This window comes from Canis lupus, chromosome 11 (genome assembly GCF_048164855.1).
Source record: "Canis lupus baileyi chromosome 11, mCanLup2.hap1, whole genome shotgun sequence".
Lineage (NCBI taxonomy): Eukaryota > Metazoa > Chordata > Mammalia > Carnivora > Canidae > Canis > Canis lupus.
This window is the reverse complement of record NC_132848.1, coordinates 63297010-63309115: the sequence shown is the minus strand read 5'-3', so window position 1 is coordinate 63309115 and position 12106 is coordinate 63297010. Positions and strand designations below refer to the sequence as shown.

General features: G+C 46.7%; 1 long non-coding RNA gene across 1 annotated transcript in view; it reads left to right on the top strand.

The window, feature by feature from the left end:
• LOC140600290 (uncharacterized) overlaps positions 1-12106 on the top strand; it is a 142929-nt gene that overhangs the window by 115141 nt on the left and 15682 nt on the right. Inside the window, exons 10-11 of the long non-coding RNA XR_012003557.1 lie at positions 5622-6083; positions 11410-11518. This is a non-coding gene — a long non-coding RNA (uncharacterized lncRNA). The remainder of the gene's footprint in view (positions 1-5621; positions 6084-11409; positions 11519-12106) is intronic.

The window sequence follows — 12106 nt, the reverse complement described above, 5'->3', positions numbered from 1 at the left end:
GAGCAGGTGGTCATAGAAAACTTCAAAGGTGAAGGAATCATCACTGGAATTTAAAAAATCAAGTCTGTGTGTATATTAGTTAACAAATCATGCCAAAACTTAGTCGCTTAAAGCATAAATATTTATTATCCCAGTTTCTTGGGGCTGGGAATTCAGGAATGGTATAACTGGCTGGTTCTTTCATTAGGTTTGGTAAAGCTGTCAGCCAGATCTGCAGTGCTATAAAGGCCTGACTGGGCCTGGAGGACCTGCTTCCAAGATGATTCCTTCACAGGGAAGGTGGAGATGAGCTCAGTTCCTCCTCACATGGGCATCTCCAAATTGCACATTGATGTGTCCTCATGACATGACAGCTGGCTCCCCCTACAGCTAGTGATCAAAGAGAGAGAGAGAGCAAAGGAGAAGGAAACCATGATATTCTTTGTCACCAAGTCTTGGAAGTTACACACCATTGCATCCACTATATCCTATTCATTAGATGAGAGTCATTGGAATTAGCCCTTACTCAGAAGAGAGGAGTTAGATGCTACATCTTGGAGGAAGGACTATTTGAAAATGTGCAGGTATATTTGAAACCATACAAAAGATCAAATAGCATACTGCACACAATTATGAAATTGGATTATGAAACTGGAAGACTGAACTGAGGAAACGTCCCAAAATGTGGCAAGAAGAGCTAATGGGATGGAAAACATGAAAAAAAAGTTAAGAGATTTGGAGGACTGATCAAAAGCCCCAGCACATGTTTCATAGGAGTCCCAAGAGGAGGAGGAAAATAATGCAGAAACAATACATGAAGGTGTAATGGCTGAAAATGTCCCAAGACTAGAGAGAGTGCAGTATTTCCCAGATCGAGGCATCTCATTAGGGATGAGCTGAAAGTTAGCTAACTCTACAAAGCTGTTACACCAGTAAAAGAATGGTAGAAAAAAGAACTTCAAGGAAACAAAGTGCAGGAGATTGCAAGGGTTGAGTAGTCAGGAAAATCTTCACAGGTAGTGGAGGCAAGCCTGGGAAATTCTACTAGGTCTGGTGCCTGGAGGGACTGTTGAGCTCTGAGGGAAGAAAGAGACCAGCTGTGTAGGGCCATGATGGGGGGTCCTTGCACCACTCACTGACCTTCCCTTGATTCCTGGAACAGCTTCCTCCCCACCTCTGCTACTATCACGTAACGAGCAAAGATGTGTGAGCCAGCCCTGGACGTCTGATGCCCAGGGTATAAGGGCAAGGCCTGGAGGCACCGTGCTTCTGCCCCAGCAGGATACAGCCCCTTTTGGCCCCAGCACTCCTCTCTCCAGCTCTTGGGCCTCCAATGTCAAAATGCTGCAACCAGATGAAGACATTTTTCTTCTGCATGAAGGCCTTGACTTGGCACACTTCCGTTTATTTTCACCCCCCAAAGCTGTAATTAGTAGTCAGACTTGGTTTTCCCTGCAGACTCAGAGACAGGAGTAAGTGTTAATTTGAACATTTGCAACTAACAAACGCCGTCTCATTGGCCCGCGTGTAACCAGACGGTTTTGAGAGATGCTGAGTTCCCTGAGGGGGGTATGGGGTGGGTGGGCCCTAAGGGTGGGGGTTGAGAGGTTGCAGGGAGGCTGGAGCGGTGCAGCCTGGCATTGGCTGCATTGCTATGTCTCCAGGGGAGCTCTGGAGAAGTGGCAAGTGATGGCATTCATGGAAAGCGGCAGGAGGCAGCTATGCATACGCAACTCCAGAAGAGGCAAACACCACTTCTCATCCACAGGAGTAAAAGATTTGGCTGGGAAAATCAGTCACTTGAAGAGAGAAAACAATATCAGGCAAAAAAAAAAAAAAAAAAAAAAAAAATTCCAGCCAGCCAGGCAATGTGATCTGACCTCCATGAGAAATTTTTCTTAGGGTCAAACCTTTGCCCTTTGCATCCTGGTCTCCTGCCTCAGGCTGTGGCTGCCTGGATATATGTCTCTATGCTGAGGTCACTATTGTCTAAGGTTCAATGAAGCAGGGCCCACGGGAACAAGTTTGAGGGGAGAAAGAAAAAAATATACTGGTGAGGAGAAATCATTCCTAAAATCACAACAATTTGATGCCACCCAACTTTCACGGTGGCTCAGAGTTCATACACTGTTCTTTTCTTCCCCACCCTTGCTGTTGTTATTTTTCCTGGTCTGCATTTCCCTCCCAGCTCCCTGCAGACTGTTTAAAAATTGGATAAAGAGAAGACATCATCCGCTTTCCTTTCCCTCAAGGAAGAAAAGAAGTTTCCAATATCACCAACCAGGATGGCGATTTATTCATTTTGCTTTCATTTCTAATCTCTGGGAACACTGAGGAAAAGAGGGCATCTATCGCCTTTGTGTTCCCTGCCTCTTTGTCTCACTGTCACTCATTCTGTCTCCCTCCATCACTCGGTCTCATTCTAGATCTCTCTCCCTGTCTCTCTTTCCCTCTGTGTATTTGGGTCTTTCTCTTCAGCTCATTTCTCTGTATAACCACCTACACCCAATATATCAGCGAGCCGTTCAGCACCCTGGGCCAGCCACAATCTAATATCCCACACAGCCGTCACGTACCAGGTTGTATTTTCAACCTTGTTTCAGCACCCCTAGGCAGTGTGCACACTGAGTAACTTTGGATCTTTCAGCTCTCTGGATGATCTTTTATTTTAGTGACCCTGGGCAGATCACAGACTGAGCTCAGGCTGCAGGCCGAGACCTGACCTCTTTTTATGTAGTTATGTCGAAAGGGGCATCTGTGGGATAGCCGGTTTTTCAGGCCAATAGTTTTGAGTTGGTCGCATGTGAGTGAGTGTGTTGTGTGCACACACACACACAAACATGACTTTGTAAAGGGATTGATTGAATCATTTGGGGGATGCCATTTTGATTTCTATAAAGTAATTTGAAAGCTTTTTCTTTTAATTTTTTTAATTTTTAAATTTTTAAAAAGATTTTATTTATTTATTCATGAGAGACCTAGAGAGAGAGGCAGAGACATAGGCAGAGGGAGAGCAGGCTCCCTGCAGGGAGCCTGATGCGGGATTTGATCCCAGGACCCTGGGATCATGCCCTGAGCTGAAGGCAGATGCTTAACCACTGAGCCACCCAGGTGCCCCTTTTTCTTTTCTTTTTATGAGAGGAGGAAATTGGTGATACTTTAAGCTACTGGGGAAAGACCTTTCTAGAAATGGGACAGCGCCAAAGTCTTATGTCTTGATGCAGGTAGAGGGTAAAGGAATGAAGGCTGAAAAAAGGGACTATGATTCCAATGTTAGGACTGGAAATAGCACGAGGGCAAGGAGGTGACTGGACTCTTCTCTGTGACTGGACACAAACTCTGGCATGATTCAGACACGAGGTAGGCTTTCCTGTGACACAAGGACTCTGAATGATTCTGCACGCCAGGGGAAAGCATGACCTGTGGCTCGAGTGAAATCCATGGCTTTCATGGGTACTGCAGTGGCTGAGGATGAAGGTCAAGTTTTTTAATAACTTTGAACAGCACACCAGAATTTTAGGGAAAGAATTGTTATTTTCAAATTGCTGTATCTTTTTCGGTGAACAGGGTGCTGGTTGACATGCTTGGGCTCCTAAAGCATTACAGAGATTTGTGGGAAGCCCAGGGGAAGAAGGATGAAGCCAGCTGCTGAGAGATTGGGGACAGATTCTGTACTGCTCTGAATATTGGAGAGCCCTGCGGCTTTGTATCTAGACCTGGCCTTGGAATGCAGGCTTATTGGCAGCTGAATAGAGATTTTTGCCAGCTTTTTGCCTCATATAAAAATAATAGTAACTCAGAATCTGGCACTTCCCCCCATGGATATTTGCACGATCACCTCTTCATTACCAGTGCTAATCATCAGCAAAATTGCAAAGTGGGTGCATCTTGCCTCAGTGACTTCAGCTTTTGTACTCCTCCCTCTTTCCAGGGCCAGCTCATCACCGCCCCCCCCCACAATTTCCTTCTTCCCTCTCGACTTAGTGTCCTGTGCTCTTCCCACCCTCCATCCCCCACCCCTGCTACTAAAAATTTCCTAGAGAACACAAATATAAGTTGCTTATACCTTGGTTTTCTTTCCTAAGACTGCTTGCACTCCTCACTATCCTTTTTTTTTGTTTTTTAGATTTTTTTTTTTTATTTGAGAGAGAGAATGAGGGGCAGAGGGAGAGTGAGAGGGAGAAGCAGACTCCCCACTGAGCAGGGATCCCTATGTGGGGCTCAAACCCAGGACATTGGGATCATGACCTGAGCCGAAGGGAGACCCTTAACCGCCTAAGCTGCCCAGGTGCACCTCCCCTCCATCACTGTCTTTCGAAAGGCTGCATCCCTGGTGGAGGGATAGTATGGAAGTTCCATGTGGACAGATATTTTTGTCAGTTTTGTTCCTCAGGACCTAGCACAGTGCCTGACAGGTGGTAGAGGATCAGTAGATTTCATTGAATGAATGAATCAACTAAGTGAATTCAAATTTTGGGCAGCACATAGGGGGGCAGCTTTTCCTTCTGGGGTGGGGGATGACAGAGGATAGAGAGGCACTAGGACCACCCCTGCTGTTCCTGAGGTTTCCCATAAGTCTCCTACCTCTTGCCATCCCCCCACCCCCCACCCCCACACAAGGCCAATTCCTTAAATAACTTTTTTAAAGATGTAGTTTTCTTTTGTCAGGCTCTCTGGGATCCTAAAATCCCCTGCTTTGGTTCCTGGCATACTTTCCACACTTTCAGGGCAAAGATGGTTTCCTCTCCCACTCTCCCAGGCCCCCGGCGTCATCACCGTGACCTCTTCCATTGCCGTGGTCAGTGCCTAATGCTCAATTGGCCCTGGGGGATAGCAAAGTTGCACACGAAATGCCCACCTCTTTCCTCCCAGAGTCCAGAATGGAACAGCGTCTTTTCTTTTGCAAACCTTTTGCCTGCATCTCCTTTGTATGACTGCTTAATAGTAAAATTCATTTGCTCTGGGCAGGGGCTTCAGGCCTGGTAACTTGGTCTCAAAGACAGGCCTGCAAAGGACAATTGCCCAGAGCTGTCTCTTTCTGAGGACTGCCCCTTGTTAAGGTGTGAGATGGAAAGTTGACAATGGAATGAAAATATTTTGGGCTGTTTGGAGAGCTATTTTTAATACGTGCAAGGGATGTGGTATTCCTTGTTTAGACCATCTTCAATTTGCCAGGGAGCTCTGTGAATGGAAAATGTGAGCCAAAGGCCCGAGGTGGAAAAGGGAATATAAACGCGGGGGCCCTTGCGATCTGGAAATTTACCCGCTGCTCCAAGCTGCTGGAGGTTTGAGTTCTGTGTGTATTAGGGATGGCTCTTCTTTTATTTCTGGATATTCTCTCTTCCACCTTTCAGCTGGCATGTAAATACCCATCAGCACCCTGGTCCGCAGGACCATCCCAGCCAGCTGTACCATCCACAGTGTATTGTATACATAATGCAACACCATTAACTCTAATGCTGTCACATGGCAGCAAGAGCGCTTGGGAAGTGCTGGGTGGAAGGCAGGAAGCTGCTGACCGACTGGCTCCCTTTTATATAATCATAAACTCAAACCCACATTTCTCTGAAAGCAAGAAAAATCACCCAACCACCTTTTGATTACACTTTTACACAAATTAATGTCATTTTCCTTTCCAACAGTATTGACTACAGGATTCAATTTGGTCCGGCAGGTGCTGGGTAACGGGAAGCCTGCTAAGAGCAGCTGTGTTAACAGCATCCCTCTCGAGAAAGGATTCTCTGTGGAGAGTGAAGAAAGAGGGAGAAGAAGATAGAGACGAAGAAGGAAAGGGGGGGGGATCAACAACTTGCACACACATCCACATCCCTGTGTGCTGCTGCTGCTGCCGCCGCCACGGCGGCTGCTTGGATGCGTCTAAGATGGCACCTTGGTGCCCTGCCACATTCGGTCTCCTTGGTACCGAAGCGGCGCTCGGCTTCTTGTCACTGAGTGGATGATGATTATCTGCACCAGGGTCTCAAGGGTGCTCAAGCTTTGCTGGCGATTGGAGCTGAGATGCTTCAGCTGAAGGATTTTAAAAGCTGTACAAGGCCAAAGAACCATTACCAGTCACTTGCTGTGTGATGCCTGTTGAAGAGGGGGTAGGTGTGGAAAGAAGGGGCGCTGGGGGTGCAGGAGAGGGGAGGGCACATGATATCTTTATCCCTCTCCCTGTTTTCTCTCCTCCCTCTCCTCCTACCTCTCCACCTCCCCACCCCTTTTTAGCCATCGTACCCTTGCTGAGGCATGACAAGGTTATGTCAGTGTGGTCTGAGAATCTATTGATCACGGCCATCAAAGATCTTTGCGGGAGTTTAGGGATTTGGTGCTTTGCATAACACCCCACTCATCTCAGTTAACTCCTCCTGTCCCGGCCTGGGCTCCAATCACCTCTGAGCTGAGCTGTTGGCAAAACTTGCTAATTTCTGTGACAGCTGCTTTCCGAACTATACTCATAAGGCTGTCAAAACCATTGTAATTACTATTATAACAGAACTCAGGTGCATGACCCCGGCACTGAAGAAGTGGAAGGATTGGACCGGATGCAGCAAAGGGAAAAAAAACCCATATAGATACTAATGCCAAACCCCCCCCCCCCAGACATGTGCACACACACCAATAAGCAAAAAGGATCTTGTTGAACTCCTACCCTGCTGATTTTTCTTTTAATCAGTGACAAATAAAAGAAATAACCAGAAACCTCTGAGTCACGCACTCCCATTCTGCAGCATATCACATTTTTCAGTAAATATTTATTGAGCACGGATAGTTGAGCTGGTGCTGTTCTAGGTGCTGGGGCTCAGGGGTGTACAAAGCAGATAAAAATCCCTGCCCTTATAGAGCTGGCATTCTGGACACACTGACACAAAACTGCCTGTCCTCAGCCTGTGACCAGGGGGTGGCTGCCTCAGTATTTCCCCCGGCGTGAATTCGTGCAAACACACACACAGGTACACACTTCTGCATAATCATTACAGGCTTGAATAGTGCAAGGGTAAGAAAATATCTGGAATACTTCTCCAGAAGGAAAAACTAAAATGTCCCAAAGCCGTGAGTCGTGGAGAAAAGTGATGCTCATTTTTCGGCCTAAAGGTCTGCTCTGCCACAGGAGGCTTTTGCATTAGTCAGTCTCTGCCCACCTGGAAAGATAATCTGAAGGGCTTGAAGTACCTGGACAAGTCCAAACACCCCCCTCCCTTCCTCTCTCCCTCCCTTCCTTTCCTCCTTTCCTTTCCTTCCCTTCCCTTCCCTTCCCTTCCCTTCCCTTCCCTTCCCTTCCCTTTCCCTTTCCCTTTCCCTTTCCCTTTCCCTTTCCCTTTCCCTTTCCCTTTCCCTTTCCCTTCTTTCCTTAGATAGCAGAGGAGGAGCAGAGGCAGAGGGAGAGCAGAGGATCTTAAGCAGGGTCCATGCCTATCATGAAGCCCGACCTGGGGCTCAATATTACGACCCTGAGATCATGACCTGAGCCAAAATCAAGAGTCAGATGCTTAAACATCTGGGTCTCTCAGGCACCTGCCAAGCACTTAGAGTAAGTGAGAGGTGCTGTTTCCCTGGAAAGTTCCTGGATGGGTAGTCCCTGTGGCTATGTGACCACAGGTTTCCTGGAATGAGGTGGGAGGGTGGGATAGGAGGCAGAGATGAGTGGCATGGTCTTAGGAGGCTAAACCAGGGTGCAGAGGAGGAGAACAGGGCTTAGAGGCACGGCTGTGCTGTGTAAAGGTGCCTTGAACTCCTCTGAGGGCACAGGGCAGCCTCACACCCCAAGACTGAAGCCGGTGTGCGGCCTCAGCACCCCATCCTGGGGGCAGAGCCCCCAGTTGCCTAGGATCAGGGTATGGCACAGCCTGGCCAGAAGGGACTTACTGGCTTTGGGCCACAGCTGGCAGCCGAGGATCCTCTGCTTGTTTCTCTCTCCCTTAGCACTGGGTGTCACTGCAGTGAATGTGGATCCCTCTGGAGACCCTCTTGGGGCCTGGAATTAATCACCTGGCAGGGGACAGGGGAGGAGTGGAGGCTGGAGGGAGAGTCAAGAATGGGGGAGAGAAGGACCATCCCAGCTCAGCAATTCCCAAACCCCCTCAGAAACTGGCTCTTCATCCTTTGCTGTCCGAAAAGCCTCATTTGCAGAGACTGATGTGATGCCTCAGCTGAGCCCAGACGTTTTACACATTAGTGCTGCCTTTGAACACGTTGGGAGCTCTGGGTTGGAATCCCAGGCGCTTACGATTACAGCGGGACCACAGCACTCCTGGCTTTGGGGGCAGGGGCACCTGAATTGCTGCCTCGACGGAGCCAGGGGAGTGCTGGGTGTGGGCCCCACATTGGGAATGGGTAGCTCAGGGCAGCTCTCGTCTGACCTGGAGTCCCAATCCCAGCACTCTTGTCTGAATGGGGCGGGGTGCAGGATCAGCGCAGCACACAGCTTTACCTGTTTTCCACCTCCAACCCGGGGCCAGGGCAAGGAGGACATCCTTCTTTTTTTTTTTCTTTCCTTCTCTTCTTTTCTCCATCATTACATATTGTCTTTGGAGCTGAGGAACTGGATTTTGGGTGGTTCTCCTCTTTGGGTTATGTATGTACCCCCCCCCCCACATACTTTTGAATCACACAGTGATTTTGTTCATGAGGTCGCCCCTTTCACGGTAGCAGATTAGGGAATGAAGAGTCTGGGTCCATGGTGAAATAAATCATTGCCAGCCAAGCCCAAAATCAGGGGTAAGGGCAAGAGAAATTGACGTCTTCCTCCAAAAAGCATTTGTTTTAAATAATGAGATAAAAAGATGAGCCATCTGTGGCTATGAGTGTGGGCGCTACATTGATATGCCACATCCTGGCATAACTCTGGGTGAACTTGGTCTTTGTGATTACCTGTGTGTTTTCATAATGAACAAAAACATGAAAGCAGAGTCACCAAACCCCAGCCCCACTTCCAGAAAGCTCCTGCTCCTCCTCACCCTCCTCTCTCTCCTTTCTCCCTGACCTCCTCCCTCCTCCTGTCTCACCTGTTTCTTCCTCCTTCTCCTACTTCATCCTCCTCCTCTCTCCCCCTTCCTCCCCTCTCCTCCTTCTCCTCGTCAGACAGTTTCACTTCTGTCCTGTTTTTTTCATTTCTCCTTTAGGTTCTTTTGCCTTTCTGAATACCTTTGTAGTGAGGAGCCAGCTTCCTCCCCACCTCTTCTCACTTCTGCCGTTTTGTGATCTTGCTAGTTTTAATGAGAGCACAGTCAATAACTATGGAGAGGTGCTGACGACATTACAAAGGAACTAGCCCTTAACAAGTCAACTGTAGATGAGGTGCCAACAGGATGGACAAGAGGATTAAAGTATTTATGCCAAAATATTAGAAGCACACGCAGAATTAGTTCTCCCCGTGTTAGATATTTTACTTTTGGCAAGTCCATATTTAAAAATCTTTTATCCTTGTTTTGCTTAAAGTATTACAATAAGCCCCGGATTTTTCACAGTTACACTTGTATATTTTCACAGCTGTTTTAATCAGAAAAAATTAATGTGCTTTTGATAGCTCAGAAACCTATCACTGGCAAAAGCTTTGCAAAAATGTGCTGCAGAGCAGAGTGGAATCCTCCACGTTATATATTTTTGCCGGCTATTTGAAATTCATAGAATTTCCCCTAAATATTTTCTTTTGCAGTTCTTGCCTAAATTAATCTAACAGCTTGGGCTGACTTCTTTGATAATCTCTTTTGTTATGAGTGCAGGGATTGCTATTGTTAACATTCTTTGGGAACCAAACATGAACTGCCTGTTACTGGAGGAAAATACAATTGCTATTTTTGCTTGTATTGGAAGTATTTACTCAAATAAAATATACAACATAATGGATAAGCAGGACTGGCAGTCTCCTTGATGGCTTTATGGTCACCGGCTTAGTCTGAGTGTGCTCCCCTGGATTTTCACAGGCAGCGCAGAAAGGAACTTGACTTTTGCTTCTCAAGGTCTGTGACACACACAGATGCACAGACACACACTCTGAGTCTTGGCCATTGTGAGGACACACGGTCTTGGATTCAAATGCCAGGCCCACATCGTGAACAGCACAAGAGAGCAAACTACCAAGAGTAAAGTTCTGTGGCTGCACGTCAATAATAACAACGGCAGCAATAATCTTTTTTAAAAAAATCCACAAAAGTAAAACATTTGCAACAAGGGAAGGAAAATATAGGGAAGAAACAAAAGAGATGAACAAAAGTCTTGGTTGCCCCTGTCTGCCTGGCGAAGAAGAGGCTGATTTCCAGGGGAGGGAGAATCAGTGGATTAATGTGAACTTTAATACTGAAGCAGTGTGTGTTTATTGCTGGTGACCACAAGACATAAATCTTGCAAGCACAATATACAATACGATGCAGCCCCCAGTTTTTTTTCCCCCTCTCCAGTCTCAATTTGTGTGTAAGTGTGTGTTAAGTGCTGTTGAAAAATAGTGACCTTTAATAAAGGATTGTATCCTGCGACTATTTTCCCAGACACACAGTGACCTTTCAAACCAGACTGAGGTGAGGGGGTGTGGAGTTTGGACTTTGAACCGGCCAGACCCCGCTGTGCTCCTCTGTTAGCCTGGCCACTTTTTATTGTGTCACCAGGGAGCGTTCTGTATGCAAAGCAGGCCGGGCTGGCAGCCTGAACCTTTGCAAATCAATTTGTCTGTGAAGGCGAGTCCACTGGAGTGAAAGATGGTCTAACAGGGCACACTGCCCCCTCTCTTTGTGACATCATCGCCTGTGGTACTCTTGTCAGTCATGTCTGCTCAGAGGACTGTTGGAAGGAGGGGGAATGCCTGGGTGGGGGAGTGAGGGGGTGGGAGGGGTTAATCCTCATGACCAACTGTGGCCTGAGAGACAAGGGGCGTTCTTCTTAATAGGACAGAGCTGAGGGGTGGACAATTAGTCGGCTGGACTGGGACGGTGATGGGGGAGGGCGCCATTATACCCTTACTGTTGCCTGGCTGTGGTCGCCAACCCTACGGTTTCCTCTCCTTCCTAATGGTGACATGTTAACAGGAGGAGATCGCTATTAGACCAGGGGAAGGCTCAGGTTCTGAGGAAATCCTGAAGATCATAGTAGCCAGAAAGTTTGCTCCACCCCTACCCCCTGCCAGTAGAGCTGATGCCCACAAAACTCTAACCTTTGATTGTTTTCCATATAAGACCCTGAGCTACAGTCCCATCTCATAACAAACCTTTTCATAAGGGTTAATATTATTATCGATCTTTCCAAGTCTTTCAACACCCAGGACTCTACATTAATCAGTAGCTAAAAATGCCAGGAAAGACAGAAAAATTCAATTACTTTGTTCCCTGATTCACATTTCTTTGAGAAGTCCCTTTAAAGATATGGAAATCCTGCATTTTTCATAAAACAGTGGTTAGATCAATTTCTGTGTAAGCAATTAATCATCTTTATACTCCACAGAAGATGGGGAGCAAAGTGTGACCTACTACAGCCACGCTGACTGATTAGTCTCTTGGTGAGCAGCATGGTGGAGGGCTCCAAACACCTGTCCTACAAGCAGGTTTAAAATGTAAGCCTTCTGTGGAACTCTTCAGGGGAGGAATGTGGAGAGGAAGTGGCTATGATGGGCTCTGGAGCTGGATGAGCTGGAGTTCTAATTCTTTCTCTATCACTTGCCATATTATGGGAACTTCGTCAAGTTACCAATTGCCTGTAAGCCTTGGTTTCCTCATATGTCAAATGGGAATGTTAAAGAAGAGTTACCCCATGGGGTTTTGGTGAGAATTAAAAATTAAGGCGCATATGCTCCTTAACATGATTAGCTCTCTATAATTGTTAGCCCTAGTGATAATATCACATGGGATGATTACTGAGGTAGGGTACCAAACAGGTTGTAATTGCATCCACATGGATGAAGTTCAATTAGGAACAGCTTTATTAGCCATGAGAAACTTGTCTCATTCAAAAATCTTTGGATTTGGGGTCAGATGTTGTGTTTTATTTTGCAGATTATCATACTGGATTTAAGGCTATTGACATAGGCACCATATATGTGGCATCATACATATATTGTATTTGTGCTATACACACATCATTTTTTTTCTGACTACCAATCTATTTTCAGTTATAACCCCCGAGCATAGGACACTAAAATTTA